This window comes from Tenrec ecaudatus, unplaced genomic scaffold (genome assembly GCF_050624435.1).
Source record: "Tenrec ecaudatus isolate mTenEca1 unplaced genomic scaffold, mTenEca1.hap1 Scaffold_1522, whole genome shotgun sequence".
In the NCBI taxonomy this organism is placed as follows: Eukaryota; Metazoa; Chordata; class Mammalia; order Afrosoricida; family Tenrecidae; genus Tenrec; species Tenrec ecaudatus.
The window spans coordinates 100704-122893 of NW_027458012.1; the positions used below are offsets into that span (position 1 = coordinate 100704).

Here is a 22190-nt window from a genome sequence, read left to right on the forward strand (position 1 = left end):
AAAAATGAAAATAAAGAATGAGAAAGGAAAGACTACCATCAATATTTTAAAGTTCAGCAAAAAAAATACTGTTATGGAACAAGTGGGAAATACTTTACCTTAGAGCAAGTACAGGTTGGATCGAGAGGTAGGTCAACTGACCAATTGTCATATTATGCCATGGTCTGATCCACTGTGATCAAGTTCACAATCATCTCTGTCTGATGGTAAACCTTTTCAAGGGGATGTACCAGAGGTTTAATATGACTAGATAGTCTTCAGATGGATTTTGAGTTCTCACTGTTCACCTACCCTTCGACAAGATGGATGTTCATCATTTGAGCTCTGGGACTTTTTCCTTCATTACATTTGAATTTAATTGTCACTATCTTTGGATCCCACATGCTGGTGTGCTTCTTCATTGTGGACTTCCTTGACACCTGACTTAGATGGCTGCTTCTTTGAAGACAAGCCTTTTAGACCCCAGATAATTGATAGCCTGGCACCATCTGCTTTTTTTCACCCCACTTTGCTGTAATGCCCTTATCTTCATTCATTTTTCAATGAAGGTAAGTATTGAACAGAGCCATGTTAAGATCTTGTACCCAGAATATGATCACCTAGAGGATGGATCTAGCTAAATCTTGTCATAAACCATGGGCACCTCTACCTAGTGCCTGGAAAGTGAACATGTGATACTCCACAACTGTGTTACTCTGGGTTGACTAGGGAAAAAATTCATAGACATTCATATGTGTACAAGAGAGAACTTTATATCGAAGAGCAATTGTACATTAAGAAAGCATACCTGCCCAGTCCAGTTGAAGTCACTAAGTCTGAAATTAGCCCATATATCCAATACCAGACTATAAATTCTTTTCAGACTCACACAACATATACAATGATGTCGAATGCAGGAAGACCACATGCCAGTGAGTGGAAATTCTTTTGGATCCAGTGGAGGCGGAAACATCTCAATGCTGTCAAGGGTCTCCACGTGGCTCCTTCAGCTCCAGGGCTCTAGTGTCGCTTCATGTGTCTTGTTCACAGGAATGTCTCACAGGGCATGAGCTTGTGTCCCGCCTCCAGGGAACTATTTATCTCCTCAATGCCTCCAAATAAGGTCATCAAACTGCACCCGCACTGACAGACTAAACTCCACCCCTTCATTCTTAAGTCTCAAATTGACAACAGATTATGCAACTACCACAGCAACCAAGGAGGCAGATGAAGAGGAGGACAGGAAAAGAGAAGTAGGTGCCTTCTCTGTTTTATACTCTACTTAAATTTGTATCTTTATGTTATTATTATTTTTCTTTATGTTTCTTTTTTGGGTTTTTAATTGTTTTTGCTATTGTCTCCCTGTTTGGAAGCAAAAAAGAAGTGGATGCATGGAGACAATAACTGAGGCAATGGTTTATATGGAAGGGGGAGGGGAATTAGGGAGTAATTAGTGGATCTGTGAGGCACGAGTGAGCATTAAGCTTATTTGACAATGGATATACAACTCTTTTCTAGAAGTGTTTTAAGTATGGAAATCTGAATGTTATATCAGGAACATTACAAAAGAAAGGGGGGAGGGACTTGATCTATGGTTACCATGTGTGAAGGAGGAAGAATTTTTGCTTAGGGGATAGTGAATTAATTTTAATGGTGGTGGAAAAATATGCAGGGTGATTAAAATAATGGTTGTACAACATGAAAAGAATACTCAGTGGCACTGAATTACACATGCAGAAGTTGTTGAACTGGTGAAAGTTTTGTTACATACATTTTTGCAAGTATGTGAAATATATTACATGAATAATAATTATGGAGGGGAAAATTGTTCCATAATTGACTGTGGTAGAGATTGTACAACTCTTCTTGATATGATTGAGGTATTGAATTATACGATAACTTGAAAAGTGCCAATAAAAGTGATTTGTTTTGTTTTGAAGAGAAGCAAATTCTCAGAAATGTTCATCATTTTACCTCCCACTTTAACCCTACAGCCTGCACATTTCATGGGGTACCCTTGTACTAAGGGTAGAACTGGGCTGCCCAGAGAGAAAGTGAAACATTCCAAGAATAATAGTATCCCCAGGAATTCCCTTCGTTATGGCTCACACCTCAGGCCAACTGTCTGCATTTCTACAAATCTACACATGGTTTTCAGGAAGAAATTGTTTGTCCATAGTGAGTGCAAATGATGAAGGGTAGAGATTGACCTCACAGAACAAAGGTCAGAAAAATTCCCTCTAGAGGCCATTACTCAGCTGCTCCTACTCAGAACCATCCTCCTTCTGCTTCCACATGCACAGCACACGTGAATCACCTAGAGTAAAATATGGTAACAGAGCTCCAAGTCACAAATGAAAGTCAGACTTCTTAGGTCTTCATCCTTACCATGTTGATCATAGATGCCTGTGGAGGTAACACCCTTCTGGATTCTTCCTGGTGACATGAATGTCCTACCCTGTAAGCACCTTCATGTCAAAAACAATGATTTTCATCTTAGAATGGTTTTAAATTATATCCCCCCCCTTTATTCCTAGGTGTGATTGTTCAGGTAGAGCTGCTACAGACCAGTCATGAGTTGGGAAAGCTATGTGCAATGTCTCAAAGTGCTATGTCTAACTTTCAGGTCTGCAGATATCAAGTTTCTAGATCTATCAGGTTCTGGGAAACACAACCTGTGTTAGGTGGCAAAGAAGTCTTGTGATGAGAGTCTTAGCAACAACTCAGTTTTCACATATTGATACATTGAAACCACAACAGCTCAACCAGCTGGGTGTACTTTAAGTGAACAATCTGAAACCTGAGGACAATGACATGTAAATGTAGGAAACTTACCAGGAGACACAGTGAAGGCTAAATGGTCAAACATCTCAAGCATCACAACACTAACTGGGCAGCAGAGGGAGCTCAGGGTACATGGGACACAATCTTTGCCACAGGAGCAGGTGCAGGGGATGCCAAGTTTGTTTCCTCTTGTGTCTGGAGTTTCTCAGTTCACCCACGTGGAGTACCTCTTCAAGGACACTTCAGCAACTACAGTTCTCATGTCTCTTATTTTCCTGAAGGGAAGATCCTAAAAATTAAAATTCCTTGTTCTTCCTGAGAAGACAGGGGAGAAAGAAATCACACTTGGGACAAGTTGAAATCAATCCCAGAAGGACCGATAATCTCTCTAGGCTGTTAAAATCTGACCTCCATGTGCTTCTCTCAACACAATCAGTTACTCTCCATCCTAATTCTTTTTTACCAGTTACTGTAGGTTGAAACTATATGTGTGTGAATCCCAGCCCAAATATCTCCTGTGAAGAGAAAACAAAAGCAAACCTGATTTTACCATTTCTGAAATAATTGACAGTTGCATGTATTTTTGAAACTTGGAGAAACTGACATTTTGAGATTCTTAATAAAGCATCAAAATGTCTCATAGTCATTAGAAATCATATAATGGCGCTTGCCCCAATCCCAACTATGTGGACTCTCCCCCTTCCCTTCCCCCCACCCCTACCTAAAGAAGGCAATTCAGAGAACAGAACTGAAGCTGAAGCTTGGGGACATGTGCATCTGTGATTAGAGCACACGGGAGAAGCGAAGAGGGTAGGAGTGTGAGAAGAACACATCCTGACCCACTAATCCCCAAGGACGATATTACTGCTCATAGCAGATAAGGCACAGTGAGGATCATAGGGCCAGTCACACCACAAGACATGATGTCCCTAACTGAACCATATCACTATGGGGGACAACACTGGAGACTCAGGGTGGGACTTGTGTCTGATCAGACCCCATCACATTGGGGCAAAATACTAAGGGCATGCAACAGCAAGGGAAGCAAAGCAATGAAGTCCCCGGGGAATGCCAAAATTAGATGTTGGGGACAGTGTGACACAGCACCCCTTCAGACTCGACTTGAAAGCATTCCTAAAAGTCAAAAACCAGCCTGCAACGATTTATATGCATTTCTTGTTTTGTCACTGGCTATCTTTTTGTTGTTATTTCTGTTTGTTCGGTTGGTTTTGTCTTCCTCTGTTGTTTTGTTTGGCTTTGCCTTGTTTTTGTTCTTATTAATGTCTCTGCATGTCGATCTAGATAGAAGACTGGATAAACAATTCAGAGAAGGAAAAACAGGACCAGTGGTCCCGGGGGGACATGGGAGAAGGAGAGGTGGGAGAATAGAAGGTGGGGGTGAGGGGATCAACCAACCCAAGGTCAAGTTAACAACAAATGAACTAAAATCGTTGGAGAGAAAGCATAGGATGCCTAGTGGGGATTAATCGAGGGCAAAGTCAGAGCGAGGAATTACTGAAACTCAAATTAAGACTGAACATGTTAGTGGGACAAGAGGAAAGTAAAAGGAAATGGAGGAAAAATTAGAAAGCAAAGGGCATTTACAGAGGTCTAAATATAGGCATATACCTATGTAAATATATTTATATGTAATGGCAGGGAAATAGATATGTTAGGTATTAAGGTTGAAGATGGAAACTGGACCTCAACTCAAATACTCCCCAAATGTAAGAACACTTTGTTCTAAAACCCTGCATTCTGTGATGCTCACTTTCCCAACACGATGGCGGTCGACAAATTGGGTGCATAAGCAAATGTGGTGAAGAAAGCTGATGGTTCATTGCTATCAAAAGATATAGTGGCTCTGGTCTTACTGGCTTGAAGATAAACAAACAGACATGTAGTTGAGAAGCAAAAATGGAAGAAGCACACCAGTCTGTGTGATCATGAAGTGTCCATGTGATCATGTATCAGGCATCAAAGACCCAGAACAAAAAAAAATTTTTTTAATCATATCCATGTGAATGAAGAAGTGTGTGCAGTGGAGACCCAAAGCCCATCTATAGACAATTGGAAATCCCCTTACATATGGGTCACAAGAAAGAGAAGAGTCAGTCAGAGTGTACTACAGCACCAATGAAACAGACAACTTTCCTCTAGTTCTTTAATGCTTCTCCCCCCACTATCATGACCTCAATTCTACCTTACAAATCTGACTAGACCAGAGCACGTACACTTCTACAGCTAAGATCTCACAACAAAAGGAATCCAGGACAGATAAAACCCTCAGGGCCAATAATGAGAATAGAGATACCAAGAGGATAATGGGAAGATGGGAGTAGAAAGGGGGCATCAATCACAAGGACTGACATATACCTCCCTCCCAGTGGGACAAACAATGGAAAAATGGGTGAAGGGAGACAGTGGAAAATGTAAAATAAAAATTTATAATTTATCAAGGTTCATGAAGGAAGAAGAGTGGGAGAGGGAGGGGGGAAATGAGGAGCTGATATCAAGGGCTCAGGTAGAAAGCAAACACTTCCAACATGATGATGGCAGCATATGTACAAATGAGCTTGACAATGGACGAATGCATGGATGGTGATATGAGCCATAAGAGCCCCCAATAAAAGTATTTAATAAAAAAGAAAGCATTAGTATTGTAAAGCATAATACCTAGATTTGGAGAACAAAATCAACTCCTTAACCATGGGAGACTTCCTCTAGTTTTAGGAAGATGCCCTGGAAACGTCCTGATGTGTTATGCAAATTCACGAACAGCATTGGCTTCTCTGGGAGATGTAGAGATCTTCAGCATTTAAAGAACATCTAAGTGTAACTTGATACCTTAAAATTCTTGGTGTGCAAAAGATTTGTGAAGGGAAGGCAAGCTTGATTAAGGCAAGACAAACCTGCAGGGAAGGAGCAAAACTCAGGAGCCACTGTCATATTCAGCTCTAGTGGACAATTAGGGAAGGTCTAGAAGGTGATGATGAGGGTTTTACTTTTAGCATATGAATTTCCTTTCCAAAAGATAATTTAAAACAGAATTAGACAAGGGAAGCTTGTGTCAGATTAAATATATATTTCTACGGGGAATATTTAACTGCATCAAGAAAAGAATAAGCACCACACAAAGGGGTGGGGAGGAGGTGGGCACATTTCAAGGAAGTGTCTCTAACTGTAGGTTGACATTTCCATTAAGTCAATTCTTTCTCATAACAACCCTATAGGATAGAATAGGACTGCCCTTCTAGGCTTCTGCGTCTGTAAACCTTCATGGGTGTGGAGAGCATTCTTTCCCCTGCACAGCCATTGGAGATTTAAAATGATTGACCTTGCATTTAGCAGCCCATCGCATAATGAACTCCACACGCAGAGCTCTCCAAGATATCTAGAACATCCTTAGCTACTCTTGGAGTGACTCTCTTAGAAGTCATTCAACATTACTTATGACTATATAGGCAAAAGGTATGCAAATAGACATCTCCCCTGCTGATGAAAACCATCCAAGTCCCAACTCTGAAGTTCTTGGAGAGGTGCTCCAACTCTGGAATTCCCAGGTGCCAACATTCAGGACTGAACACATCAAGTCACCATGGAATCTGTATTGAGCTCAATTTTCCTTTTTGGAATTTCAAATGGTGCTTTGATGCAGATAAAGTGTGTATGAGGGGGCGTGAGTGAGAGGCAGTGAATATGTTATGATTTTCATCATCAGGATGTCGGTGTGTTTACAGGTGTCCAGTGTGAGGTGGAGCTATGGAATCTGAGGGAGACTTTAGGCAGCCTGAGGCTTCTCTGAGACTCTCCCCTGCTGTCTCTGCATTCACTGTCTGTGTGTATAATACACAGAGGGTCTGCCTAGGCCCAGAGAATGGGCGGAAGTGGGTTTCATACATTAATAGTGTTGGTAGGAAAAGCCACATAGATTCTCTGAAGGGCCAATTTACCATCTCCAGAGACAATAGTAAGATATACTATAACTTCAAATGGACAATCTGAAATTCGAGGACATAGCTCTGTAATTCTGTGCAAAAGACTCAACAGTGTGGTAGTTATATAATCTGGTGTAAATTTGGGACTTGAGAGGATAAAGAGGGAAGGGTTGGAGTCTGTCAATTGGATCATAGCCAATGACGCCTATGTGTGGGCATCTCGATCTCCTGAGAATTCTGGGAAATCCCATATTCCATCTTTGAGGGGAAGACACTCTTTCTAATCCCTGGGAGACACCCTACTGACAAGGGTGACCCCCTGTGAGACATCCCTGAGTAGAAGCCATGTGGATCTACCTCATGAAGCCCTGGGTGCTGGAGAATCCATGTAGAGCCCCCATCAGCACTGAGAAACTTACAATGCCACTCGATCCAAAGACTTTCTGCCCACTTTCCTGTGATCATCTTGCATTCTGGATCATTGCATGTACTTCATAAGTCTGAAGAGGAATTTATACATTGGTATCCGACATATGTGCAAATTATGGACTTATGGGCTTGGACCTAACTGGGGTTGAGATGCTTTCTTAATGTACAATTGCCCTTTATATTAAATCTCTTATACACAATATGCGTGTGTCTATGGATTTGTTTCTCTAATCTACCCAGACCAACGCATACAGTTAGGGGAAGTCAGAGTTAACCAAGACACGAATGTACTCTAGTGGAAGAGGTTAGGCTGCAGGGGCCCTCAGGACCCAGAGCACAGGTCTCAGACCGAGGAGCAGTTGCAGATGGAGCTTCACCACTGGCTTCCTGTTGTGTCTGGGGATTCTTCTCCTTCTCGGTATCCCTCAGGGAATCAGTGCATCTCCTCACATCTTTCTCAAACACTCACCCAATCTCCCTGTGACGATAGGATGATTTTGAACTTAGTTTCTGTTTCGTTTTCCCCTTGAATCGCGCCACATTTCCCATATAATTGGTAATTCCTACATCTAGGATGAATTCTGTTCACATCATCTGCTTCATCAAGCTCTTTATGCCTTGCATTCAATACCCCTTCTGTATTCCCTCCTTCCCTGGGACAACAGTCCCTGCTGTGCAAAGGATCTCACTTTATTAGCTTGTGTGTATATATATTTTTCCAGACAACATATTACAAGAACTTATCACCAGTAGCCCAATCCTATATCAAGTCGCCTGTCTCCATTCATCCAATCGGAGACTTTCTTCTCTGAGTTCATTCATTTTATTAATTCACAGCTCCTGTCTGCCCTTGTCCACCACAGACTGATTTTAGAGTCCGTTTTTTTTTTCTCCAAAGGCTGTTTGTTTAATTCAGTAGTTGTGAATATTGATACAAGAGTGGGAAAAGGGAGACAAGACACATTTTATGCTTAGTCTCAAGGTACCTCCACAGAACTCACCTCCCTTCGTGCCCTATGTCCCCTTGTGCATGGGCTATACACGTCCTATTCTGCACAGGGCACCCACAGGTTCCCTTCAAGTTCTGTGGGTGGCTATGCCTCCACATATTATTGAGAGCAGAATATCCTTCTCTAGAGACATGACCAGGAACTGATTTTCCCTCAATTAGCAGTGTGACTGCTGTAGTTACGATCGTGTATTTCTGAGTCGGACACAGAGGGAAAGGTTGTGGGAACCCAGACACAAACACCAATACAGGGATATGGCTGGGCTCAGGGGTCACTGAAAGCCCACAGATAAAAGGGGCCCTCAGGGGAGAAATGTAGAGGAGCCTAAGAAGGATTAGTTAAATTAGGTACCTATTTCCTCTACCTGCAGAGAAAATGTCCCTACCACAGACCTCCACATTCTTGTAGCTCAGTGTATGTTCTTGTATGCACTTTATTTTTTGTGTGTGCTTTTGTGTGTGTTTTGTGTGTGCTAGCACATTGCCTTAAGATGTTATACAATGTGACAGAACTTGTAGTCTGTTCTGCATTTATTTTATTATTATAATTCTAGTATATTTTAGTGTGTCTTTGTGGTTTTTCTTAAGTAAATGCATGTGTATTTATTAATCTGAGGGTATTATATGAAGATTTGTTAGTTGTAGTAGATGTGCTAATTTGTTCACAATATGCATGTGTATGTTAATATGACTGTTAGAATACAAATGTCATTTTGTGAGTTTCCTGCTAGTGTGTGTTCACTCCAACTCATCTGGGCTCTTCATCAAACTTTATGAGCTCGCATCTCCTTGAATAATCTACTGAGTGTTAAGAAATGACTTAGGCTGGGGAATCCATTAGAGGCCCATAGTAATATGCACAGCAGAGTGTGCTAATCAGTGAAACTTCTTTTTGAAGTGGACAATAAGAGACAGAGGGACATGAACAGCAAATCCTAGAGGTGAGCTGGTCAATGCAGAGACAGCCTTAACTAGGAAACAGGCCAAGGGGGATGCTTATTTTCTCCTCTCTGCAGCTCTTGTGTTTACAGATGGCAATGATAAAGCCTTTGTAAAAGGATGCATGCTATACTCAAAGAATGCCTAGTTGTAGGTAAATGGGTAATGCCAAGAGCCAAGGTGACGGCTGAAGCTTGAAGGTAAATGAGATGGATCAAGGAAAGAGATAACTTATCTTCCGTCATCTTTGCCCAGAGCATGAGGTTCAAGCTCTCTAAATAATGTTCAACTGATGACAAACAACACAAACTGTTGGAAAGGGCTTATTCACTTGTATTCTAGGATGTCCCATCCATAGACTTGGGCTTCTAGGAAGAGGGTGGATAGCTAGTGTGTGGGCATGAGCTTGTAAAACATGCTCCACCAGGAGGCTGAATGGGTAGGAAGACAAAATGAGTGTGGAGGGAAGAGGCTGTGCTTCGATCAAGTGGGGAGGCATTAGCCTGAGTGGCTACTTGGATATCATTACCATTGGCCTTTTGCAAGCACCAGTGAGTTTCTAAGGCAAGGAGGTGTGAAGTGGCAGTTATCTGACAGAGGTGTAGGTTAGTGCCCCTATAAAACTAATCTGCAAATCAGCCTACTAGAGAAATACACATTTCATAAAATTTCTCCTACCCACTCATCATGCATATGTGGAATATAAGGCTCACCATTCCCCTATGTTATAAGTCCAGGTTCCAATTTCAGAGCTCTGGGGCAGGCAGATTGAAGAACAAGGTTGGATTCTAGGACCCTTGTTGAAGGCCATAAAGACTCAGCCTTGAAACGGCTGAGAAGTCTCAAGACCTATGTGTCACTGTTTGCTGATTTCTTCTGTGAGTTTACATTTAGAACAGACTGTTAAGAACAAGAACGTGTGCAAGCTCTGGGAAAATAGGTCACAAGAGTTGCTATGTGTACCAAATATGCTTGCTTAACAATGAGATAATTAACCCCAGGTTGTTTCTGCATGGTTAAAAGGAGTATGAAAAATAAACGCGAGGCTTCAGTATTCACTATTGCCCTCCCAATAAATTCTGTCTCACTCCCTCTTTCAGGACTGTTCAACTCATTGGCTGGCTTGGACAAGAGTGGCACCCAAACCAGGGACACTGAAAACGGGGGACAAAGTGAAGGACACCGTGGATTACAAAGGTGTACACAAAGAGATTGGTGGTGACGTGAGTAGCTATTGGGAGAAAAATGGGGCAAGGAAATAGCAAACAGATTTTTGTAAATATTTTTCAAGATATGTTAAAAGCTAGAGGAGCAAAAGTAAGCTACCAAAGAATAGAGAAGTTTTTAGATTTTGTGGTTAAGGTATGTCCTTGGTTTCCTGAGGAAGGGACTGTAAATATTGAAACTTGGCAAAAAGTAGGGAAATGGTTAAAAGATCACTACACCACTAATGGACATAGAAGGTTCCCATAGACACGTTTAGCTTATGGGATTTAGTTAGGGATAGCCTGTACCACAGGCATGAGGGACTCCAGCCTGAACACCAATTTGCATGCTCAAACAAAAGTGAAAGTAAACTTCCTTCTGCGCCTCTGCCTCCTCCTCAACCACTGAAGTCACTGAAAAGTTAACTGGAGGGCTTTGAAAGCAAGGATGAGGAACCCCTTGACCCAGGCGATGTGGAGCCCTTAGAGGACAAGGTGGCACATTATCATGATGAGGATTTGGGTATTTTCGCTGCCTCCGAGGCACTTCAACCTGAGAATCAAAACCTGGTGCAAGATACTCAGAAGTCCTGCCCAGATTAAACAAAGGTGGTAGACTGGGAGGAAGCTTATGCATCATTAGCAGCAAAGATGAGGGAAATGCAAGTCAAGTTAATAGAAAAGCACTCTGAGATAGAGTCCCATGAATGGGTGCCAAAACTTAATGGGGCCAAGGTATTTCAGAGGCTTCAGAGTGCATTCAGTGAAAGGAATCCTTTTCTAGAAGACTTGCCAGTTGCAGCACTGGTTGTGACTGGGGCTCCAGGAAAGGATCTATGCTTAGTGCTGCCGCACATGCAGCAAAACAAGGAGAGGCTATAGGGGAGTTCAGTATGCAGTTCCCTGTAACTGAGTGACAGGATGCCCAGGGTAATCTGATGAGAGATCATACTCCTATTCCTTTCAAACAGCTAAAAGAATTCAAGGTTGCTTGTGACCAATATGTCCCGAGTACCCTTTTACTCAATCTTTATTAGATACACTTTCCATCGTGGTACTTGCCCTCACAGAATGGAAACAATTGGCTTTTGAAAATGCCAGGCAGTGCTGAGACCTTTTAGAAAAAAGGGCAACATGTCCGAATATATCAGACTATGCTTGGACATTGGACCTTTCTTTACTCAGGGGCTTGCGACAGCAGCTGCTTTGTAAGGAAAAACAGTAAAGGAGGGTTAATAATACTATGGAACTTATGGGAGCCCTGCAGGCTGGGCTCCCTTCCCCCTCTGCTATTCCAGCCAATACATATGAGATCATTTTAGATTTAAAAGATTGTTTTTATACCATGCCCTTGGATCCAAATGATTGTAAAAGATTTGCCTTTAGCGTCCCTTCCACCAACTTCAAAGAGCCTATGAAGAGATCTCATTGGCTTGTTTTGCCTCAAGGGTTGGCCCCGAACCGGTATTAATATGGGGACGAGGGCATGTTTGTGTTTTTACGCAGGATGCTGAGGGAGCACGGTGGCTGCCTGAAGAGTTGGTGCGGTTTGCAAACCATGCGGATGGTAATTTGCCTCGGTGTGTTTCTGAGGACATTGCTCAGTGAGCAGTATAGGCTTCTGTTCCTGATTTACCCTTCTTATATCCTCCTGTCTGGGAAGGTCCGGAAATCAAGGTGTGAGTTAATGACTCATGCCCTCCCTGTACAAAGTGAAGGAAATGTAATCTCACCCACTCCGCAGTCTTTTTCCCCTTGTGGACTAGAGACTCAAAAGAATAAAAGCATATTGTAGAGATTGTGTCTCACGGACAAGCCCATCAGGTATAATATCTCAAAGGAATTATATATCATAGCTTGGTCTCGCAACCAGGACAATACTAAAAAAAAACACTGCTGAATGGGAAAGGGGGCTGTCTGTAGGACTTTGGTGGTCAGACTCGGGTTTTCCACAAATTCAATGGTGGAAAATAGGGGCTGCTTTAGTGGACACGAAGCTTATGGGCCCTTCCTCCAGACCGCAGGGAAACGTTACTGCCTGCGTACCATCGCCTTATGTACTTTTGGCAGGGAATATTACTATAGATCATGATGATTCTAAGTTTAACATGTCTTGTAATAATTGTAATTTGTCTACTTTTATTACCTGGTCCCCTGAAGATATTATCATCGCCATTTTGTATCAATCTTCTTTTGTTATGCTACCAGTGAATATTACTGGGGCTTGGTGTTCAGAAAGAGGGTTACAGGTATTAGAAGAGATTGAAAAGCATTAACCAGACCCATGTGCTTTGTAGGTTTGCTTATAGCAAGTATTTTACATATACTAAGTTTAGGTGCTACTGCTACTACTGCAGCAATTGTACTTTCACAAATCATACAAACTGCCCACTGTGTAAATGAATTATCCAAAAATGTGACTACTGTGTTGGGAACTCAAGAAGATATAGACAGGAAGTTAGAACAAAAAGTAAATGCTCTTTATGACATGGTCATGTATTTAGGAGATGAGGTGCAAGGGCTTAAGGCCAGGTCTAGTCTACAGTGCCATGCTGTACGTACATGGATCTGTGTTACACCTAAATAGTACAATAACAGTCAGTATAGCTGGATTAAAGTGAAGAACCATCTTCAAGGTACATAGCACAATACTAATGAGTCTTTAGATTTATTACAACTCCATCAAAAAATATTAGCCATAAAATATGCTAAGTCTCTTGATTTTGATGCCGCTAAACTTGCTGAGGATTGGCTCCAGCACTTTTGAGTTGCTTTCCCTTCATTAGGAAATCTCAGAGGCCTACCTCACATGCTTATGTCTCTAGTCAGAGCGGGAGTGTGTGTATTGTTGATCTCATGCATACTCCCTATGATACTGCACAGGGTTATGGTTGAATTATTGGACTTAAGAACAAAGCTTCATGAAGTACACCTGTGCACTTTGCCCCCTCCCCAAACAGGGGTGTAAGACGGAGGCTGGTTAGTCAGAGATGCGTAAGATGGAGTCTGAGTTTCCCAAACTAACACGGGTCATAGTCACCAACAGGACTGTGACTGATGACAGGTAAGGGTGATTTGAGGACTCCACAACCTAAGACAGGCACAGTCAGTTGCCGACATTTTGAGTAAAGACACCTTCAGTAAATAGAAAAGGGGGAGTTGTTGAAGGCCATTAAGACTCAGCCTTGAAAGGACAGAATTCTCATGACCTATGTATCATTGTGTGATTTCTTCTGCGACTTTATGTTTAGAATAGACACTTAAAAACAAGAACAAGGAAGTATGCAAATGTATCAAATGTAGTTGCTTAACAATGAGATAATTAACCCCGGTTGTATCTGCATGGATAAAAAAATATGTAAAATAAACTCCAGGCTTCAGTATTCCCTGTTGCCCTCCCAATACTTTTTGTCTCTCCTTTTTCCTTAATCATCACTCCCCCTTTCAGGACTGTTTGACTAGTCGGCTGGCTCTGACAGCCTCTCATTTATCAAAATTCTTAATCTAAAGCTTGAGTAAATTTTAACTCCTTCCAGAAAATTGGTTAGCTTATGGAAAAAAGACCAAACAAAAACCCTGAATACTGAAAATAATAGTCAAGAGATCAATAGTTACACTGTATTAGCTAAATCTGCTGAACTATGCCTCTTTAGAGTATTGAAAGGAAAAGATATTACCTCGAGGACTCGGTTCACCTGACCAAAACATGCTATTGTCAATTGATTTCATGTGCATTTGAAAGATGGACAAAGGAAGGCTGAGGAACAATGAATGCATTAGAATTGTGGTTCTGGTCAAGAATATCTCACTTACCATGGACAGGCAAAGGACAAACAAGTCTGTCTTGGAAGAAGTAATGACAGAGTGCTACTTAGAGGTAAGGATGGTGAGAGTTCATATTATATACTTTGGACATATTATCAGAAAACATCATTCCTTGAAAAGGATATTCTGTTTGCAAAAGACGAAGGGCAGTGAAAAACATGAATCCCTCTACTAAATGGATTAACAAAGTGACTGCGACAATTTGTTCACCCTCACATCACGGCCCACCAAACCCCAAGCATGATATTCTTGCTCAAATTGGCCAATGCACAGAGAGGACCATAGGCCCAGCCACACCACAAGACACAACATCCCTCAATGACCCATAGCACTATGAGGGACAACACTAGTGGCACAGTGTGGGAAATGTGCTCGATCTGACTCCACCACACTGGGGCAAAATGCTAAGGGCATGCAACAGAGCAGCAAGGGGAGCAAAGCAATGAAGTGCCCGGGAAATTAAAAAATAGAGTGTGTGGCCAAGGCATGGTACCACATCAAACTCAACCGATAGTAAAATACTCTTAATGGTCAAAAAACAAACCTGGGACGATTTCTAGTCTTTTCTCTTTTTCTCCAATAGTTGTTTTTTGTTTGTTTTGCTCTGTCTTGTGTTTGTGCTTACTATTGTCTTTGCATGTCTATCTAGATAAGATAGGCAAGATAAACACACCAGAGGAGAAAACAATGGGGCTGATGGTTCTGGGGGGGGATACAGGAGACGGGGAAGCGGGGGAAAGGAAGTGGTTGTTAACCTGGGGTCAAGGACACAAGTAATCTAAAAATCCTAAAATCGATGTCGAAGATACTCTGGGATGCCTGGTAGGGCGTGATCAAGGGCAATGTAATGAGAGGAATTACTGAAAACTGATGAATGCCAAACATGATAGTGGGACAAGAGGAAAGTAAAAGGAAATAGAGGAAAGTACTAGGAGACAAAGGGCATTTATAAATTTCTAAATACAGTCATTTGCATATTTAAATATATATGATGAAATGGAAATAAATCTATGTACATATATTTAAATGTTAAGTATTAAGGTAGCAGACGGACATTGGACCTCTATTCCAGTACTCCCTCAATGAAAGGAGACTTTGCTCTAATAACCTGGCATTCTGTGATGCTCAGCTTCCTGACACAATCAATTAAGACAAAATGGTGCAGAAAGTTGATGCTGTCTGCCTATCAAAATAATAGCATCTGGGGTCCCAAAGGTCATCTAGCTGAGAAGCAACAAACTCCACATGGAAGAAGCACACAAACCCGTGTGATCATGAGGTATCAATAGGATCAGGGATCAGGCATCAGAGACACAAAACAAAAATCCTATCAATGTCAAAGAGGGGGAGTATGGAATGAGACATACAGTCCATCTGTAGGCAAGTGGACACCCCCTTACAGAAGGGTATTTTATAAACTAAACCAGGACACTTGTAAATATATATACATATATATGTATATATATTTATGTGCTGTATACATCTATTATATATATTATATATAATCATGATATATAAAATCATTCTATATAATATATATAATCATTATATATTATTATGTATTATATATAATGGATAGACATATAAAGCACAAAAGAATATAGCAGCTAATTAGTCCACACAGCTGTACAAAATGCTCAGTTCATCTCACTTCCATGAAACATTTAATATACTGGAAATCCTTCAACTCATGAGAGCCCCTGGGTCCAAGGTCAAGGAAGCAGACAGGTGAGTCTTATGTAGGGCAATGCAGGCAGTGTGGACACAGAAAGCAAACAGAAGGTCAGGTCATCAACAGTCAGCAAGACAATAGGATCCAACAGTCCCAAGCTCAAGTGATGTATAAACCAGCAACATGATGAACCACTTCTCGAAGGAATCTCAAGTTCTAGCGACATGATCCACAGGTTGGCAGTCCCACTGTTAGTGTAGCTCACAAGTTGGGGCAGAGAACTAGCAGGCACACCCTGATCTGATCAGAAGGGAGCAAGAGAGAGAGAGAGAGAGAGAGAGGCAGGATTTGCCTAGCCATTTATCTATTTGCCCTCCAATCAAACTGCAACATTATTAATACAATGTTCCTATTGCCCAAGTTGGCACAATAAACCAACCTATCAGAAAAGGTGAAAGGATGAGAAGAGCCAGTTAGGGTGCAGTATAGCACCAATGAAACATACAACTTTTCTCTACATCTTTAGTGCTCCCTCCCCCCCCCACCCCCCCCTCCCCGCCCCACTATCATGAACCCAAACCTACCATACAATTCTGGCTAGACTAGAGAAAGCACATGGTTACCGATAAGAGCTAGAAACACAGGGAATCAAGGGCAGATAAAACCCAGCAGGACTGATAATCAGAGTAGCAATACCAGGGGGGTAAGTAGTAGGTGGGGGGTGAAGGAGGAAATAAACACAATGATCTACATATAACTCCTTCTCAGGAATGGACAACAGAAAAGGGGTGGAAGGGAGACATCGGTCAATATAAGACACGAAAAAGCAATAAAAACATAAATTATCATGGCTTCATGAGGGAGGAAAAAAACGAGGAGCTGATACCAAGGGCTCAAGTATAAAGAAAATTTTTTAAAAACAATTGATAGCAACATATGTACAAATGTGCTTAACACAATGGATGTATGCATGGATTGTAATACAAGCTGTATAAGCCCCTAATAAAATGAGTTAAAATAAATAAATTAATTAAATTTTTAAAAACATACATTCATCCTCAATTGTGAGGATGGCACAGGATAGTGCAGTGCTTTGTTGTTGTGCAATGGGTCCCTGTGAAATCGAATTGACTCAATGACAGCTGACATAACAGTCTCAGAATCCACAAATATGCATCCAGCACAAACACAAAGACATTAGTGTGTGTTTACATAAGGTATTATTTCTCTCATTAAAAAAGGGAAGAGGTTTCTTCAGTTAATAAAATTGGAACAAACAAGGTGACAACGAAATCACTGAGGCATTCCTACCCCTCATTAATCCATTCTTCTGGTGAGCTGAAGGCAGTTCTCTAAGGGCCTCACAGCATGCCAGATGGCAGAGTATTTTCACAAACATGAGCTCTAGTCTAAGGGCAGCACAGTCACTAAGTTTTGTTTTTTTTTTTTTTTACAAACCCTTGTGTGGAGGGCTGACTTTCAATAGATCGCAGCGAGGGAGCTGCTCTGCTATGTACAAAACCCCGACCCAGAAGCAGGTCGTCTACGAATGGTTTAGCACCAGGCTCCCCACGAACGTGCGGTGCGTGACGGGCGAGGGGGCGGCCGCCTTTCCGGCCGCGACCCGTTTCCCGGGACGTGGGGCACTCTGTACCAGACCCCGGTTCCGAAGCACAGCGGGGGCAAGCGCGTGGCCCGCCGAGGCGGATGCGCTCGTGGCCCGCCTGCCGGCGGGGACGGCAGAGCACCAGCTATCCGAGGCCAACCGAGGCTCCGCGGCGCTGCCGTATCGTTCCTCCTGGGCGGGATTCTGACTTAGAGGCATTCAGTCATAATCCCACAGATGGTAGCTTCGCCCCATTGGCTCCCCAGCCAAGCACATACACCAAAGTCACTAAGTTTTGAGTAGCTATTTGTCTTTCAAGGAAACTGTGAATCATGTAGTCCTGTACACTGAGGGTTCAGCTGGAAGATCAGAGATCTAGCAGAGCAAGAGACTGACAATAGTTAACTCACTGGATTTCAGTATGTTTAGAAGGTCTATAATCAATTGAATCAAAATAAAATGTCATGAGAAACTTCCAGCCTAACTGTATGATACATGAAAACTAAAAATTTTGGCAGAGTATTCACAAAAGATGAATAAACACTTTTTTTTTACTGTTTTGTTGTTTAAGTTCAACTTATTGGGTTCCAACATAACAATAGTTTTGAGAGAGTACTTAGTAACACCATCTCTGAGACCAGAAGTAACCTGAGACCAATGTCAGATAATGATACTTTAAGAAAACTGTAGACCAGTGTTGATAAGGGATCTGAATGAAAAAGTTACATTAAAAGCAGGAAACTGAGACAGATAATATATTAAAATAAGTATGTATCATGATTAATTCTAATTCATCCCAGAACTGAATTAACACAAGAAAATAAACACTCAGATATGTCTACTGATGGGGGGGAAAGTCAATTATCTAAATAGACACAGAATACATACTAAACAAAGTCAAAAGCTTTTCACGTTAAAAACAACTACAAATCTAACATGAAATAGGTCAAATCCAATATGCTAATACACATTCATGAAAAAAACTGCAAATTTCACATGTAGAAGAGGAAAAAATTCACACTACCTCAGAATCAGCATAAACATACGTGTCCATTTCCACCACTCATATTAAAAATTGTACTAGCTAAATTAATCAGAAAAAAAGAATTAATAAAAGGAAGAAAAACTTCCAGAAACAAGTGAAAATTCCTTCTTCATCATAAATTGATGATTTCATATAAAAAGATGCCAAATAGGTGATAAATGCTATAGCTAGTAAATGTAAAAAAGTTGTAGGCTACATTTCAACACTCAAAAATAATTTGGTACTTAAATCCCTAGTGATTAACTGCTAATCTCCAACTCCCAAACTATTAACTCTTATATATTAAGATGCTGACTATCTTTCCAACACACCGATACCCTCCTAAAACACAAGAGGAGGAGGAGGTGATGCTGTTTGCTAGCGAATAGTGAGCTGGCCAGCCCGGCTGCAGGGCTAAAATGGGCACAAACAGGAATAGCGGATTTATATACGCACTTGGCAGGTAGCACACATATTTCCGAACAAGACTACTGGTCGACCTCCTTAGTGGTGATCCAAAAGGATACTACAAAAACGTGTGCATGGTACACACACATGCACATATGTACACACAAAAATCATGTAAGTAAAATAATAGAATTGAAAATAGACATTTTGTGAAACATTTTGAAACAATGATAAGATCTAAGAAACTAAAATGGAATCCAACTCAACTATTTAAAAGTTTGTGAGAACAGGAGGGAGAGCCTGGGGACCCCAGGGTTGGAGAGCGCCGACAGTGGGCCAGGGATCCAACTGGCATGCTGACACACAGTGCACAATGTGAGCATCTCCAACGTGTTTTCCTAATAGGATCTACCAGTCGACCACCTACGTAGTGTCTAGAAAAACAATTAAGTCCCCACTCAGTGGCTGGTATACCCACCTTGTCGGGCAGGGGGCAGCCTGGGAATCCAGATTAGGGGCCATCAGGGTGTGTGGAAGCTGCTCCAATCTCTCTCTTTCTCCTCCTTCCGCTCCTCTGTCCTCCCTCCTCTCTCCTCTAACCCAGCCCTTCTCTCTCCACCCCCATCTTACAGGGGAGATCAGATCAAATCATTCCAACATTGAAGGATTAAAAAGTGACATCACTATGAACACTTAGCCACCACAAGCCAGTTATCCCTGTGGTAACTTTTCCAGCAATTCCTGCTGAAAACCCAAAAGGTCAGAGGAATCTGGAGGTCCTGCTTTCACAGTCTATATTCCTGAAAATCAAGATCCAGCAAGCTTTAGCCCTTCTGCTCCAGGGGAGGTTTCTGTCCTCCCTCAGCTCACCTTAAGACACCTACATTACCTTTGCCAGGTGTACTGTCCCAGTCAAACAACCCACTTGACCCTGATAAGTCCATGGAGACTCTAGCTAAGGCTCAGAGGGAGCACTGTAAGAAATGCCAGTGCAGCAGCAGAGGCTTACTCTTGTGTATGTGCACAAGGTGCTCCAGTAAGTCCCCTTGGACTTCAGCATCTCATTCAGGGCCATGGACATCGTGCACTCGTTGATCGACAACTGTGGGCTCATCGCCTACCAGGCATCTCAACTGGCACATTCCAAACTGCTCCACCATCAAAGCCTGGGACATCCTGGCAACTGTGCGCCTGCTGTTGCCCTGCAGGCAGGCTGGCCAGCTCTCGCTGCACTCTGGTAAAGTAAATTGTCCTTCAGCCTCACAACGTTCATAACCCAAGGGCCCATTTCAGGGTCACTTCCATTTTCATCCCCAAAATAGAAGTCAAGTACTTTAGCATTACTTTTTTTTTGTTTCTTTGTTTCAGTTTGTTTTTTTTGATTCTTCTGTGCATAGTTTAGTTAGATTGCTTTTGTGATGGAGAACTTTCTTTTTTTCTTTAACACTTTTTGGGGCACTGAATCCACATATCCCACAAATTCCCACAATTCCATAGTTCAGCCATCTTAAGCACTGCAAAATCATTACCACAATCGATTTCATATTGTCTATTTTCCCACCATGATTCAATCGCCTTTAAAAAGGCTTATTAGTCACTTTCAGTTCTAGTGTTCAGTCCCCTCAATCCTTCATTCTTAGTGCCCAACTCCGCCAGCCACCCACCCCGACCCCACCCAGACATCCTTACAAACCATCGCATGTTATTTCATCTCCAGATATCCACTCCTTCTGTGCTTCACAAACTGAACCCAACAGAAGCAATAAAGAATACCAAGGAAAGGAAATGGGAATGGTTTAAAAAACCATAGTAATATATAGATAGAATTCTAAACAAGGGGTTAAGAAATAAAAGGGCCGCGACCAATATTTTAAAGCCAGGGAAGACGTTTCTGTCACGAACTCAGCAAGAAATCTTGTGCCTAGAACAGACTCTGATCGGGTCCAGAGGGAGGTCAGCAGAACAAGACCCCGGGGCTCACCTTTGAGCTGAGGAGGTGCAAGGAGTCTCGGGGAGCAGGCATCGCTGTGTGGAAGGAAACAAGGGAGGGGGGTTAGGAAACTCACAAAGCAACAAATCTGGGAACCCGGACCCCAAAACCCCAGCCGTGATCCCCTTTCTCCAACAGGGACTCCCACCATGAACCCCACCCAATCCGAAAGCGGGGAAATAGGACTGGCCTTAGGGACACCCGCCTACCTCTCACCAAGAGAAGCACCGGCAGGGTTCCTGGGGGAGAGAAAGGGCGCTTGCACCCTAGTCAGCTGGACTAAAATAGCCTCCGCCCACATACATGTCCCGGAGCCCAGAGCCTCCCACCTGGGAGCGCCGGCAACAGGGTGCTCAGGCTGTGGGCGCTTCTCTGGCACCCCAAGCAGAGTACCGACAGTGGAATCCTTGCAGTGAGTTGCAGTTCAGAATAAGACACCGCCACTTCCGGCCCTGTCTGGGCGTGACCCGGGGTGGGAGGAGCTGGCGGGGTCAGAGAGGGGTAGGGGTCTGCCTTCACTTCCTCTCAAGGCAGCTCTTTCCCCGCCCATTTCTGCTGAGATGCCAGCACAGGCGCCTGGTGAGGGGGTGGGCGGGGCCTGGCCGGCTTGGGGCGGGGCTTGGGGAGGAGCCAGAGAGGAGAGAGGCGGTCCACGCCAAAGGGCCCACACCTGTGGCTGAAACTGCAGCGGCAAAGACTCAGATAACAATGGCTGAGGCACCAGTAATTTGGCCCTTTGCAGAGGGAGTGCATGGGTGACATGGTTGAGATAGAACCATGTACATTGGGTGTGGATGTGCATCCTCCTAACAAACTGGAAACACCCAACCCCCCAACTCTGCCAAAGTGTTAATGGGGCTGAAGCAAGAACTGAGGGTCCCTGCTTAACATATGAGTTCAAACAGTTACCGTACCATGGGCTCAGAAGATAAAGGGGGGCCTGGCCTCTATCACTTTCTGTTTATAAGGACAGGACTCCCTCATATGCAAATTATCTTTCAGGCACTAGGGTACAATTTCACCCTTGGGGTGGGAAAACTATCAGTTCTCTTCAGACAGGGCTGTGGGTCTCTTGGGAAACAGAGCTGTGGTCTAAAGATGCTATTGCTGTGTGTTCTGCTGTGCCTGGTGACAGTTCCCCAAGGTGAGAGATTCAGATATCCGACCTGGGTCTATGGAGATAGTTATGACTTCAAGTGACTGACATGGAATATTTTTTTTTAATTTGCAGGCGTCCTGTCCCAGGTGCAGCTTCAGGAGTCGGGTCCAGGATTGGTGAAGCCCTCCCAGAAGCTGTCCCTCACCTGCATTGTCTCTGGTTTCTCCATAACAAGCAGTGGTTACTGTTGGAGCTGGATCCGCCAGACCTCGGGGAAGGGGCT

The 22190-nt window shown here is 42.8% G+C and overlaps 1 long non-coding RNA gene across 2 annotated transcripts; it reads right to left on the reverse strand.

The window, feature by feature from the left end:
• Positions 1-2083: 2083 nt before the first annotated feature.
• Positions 2084-21242, reverse strand: LOC142436113 (uncharacterized). 2 transcript variants are annotated; one of them, XR_012781785.1, is made up of 4 exons: positions 21138-21242; positions 20800-20843; positions 2815-3078; positions 2084-2437 (listed from the first exon to the last, which is right to left on the reverse strand). It is a non-coding gene; the product is annotated as an uncharacterized LOC142436113 (long non-coding RNA). The 2 variants fall into 2 exon arrangements; XR_012781784.1 differs by having other exon boundaries at positions 2084-2447.
• Positions 21243-22190: the final 948 nt, after the last annotated feature.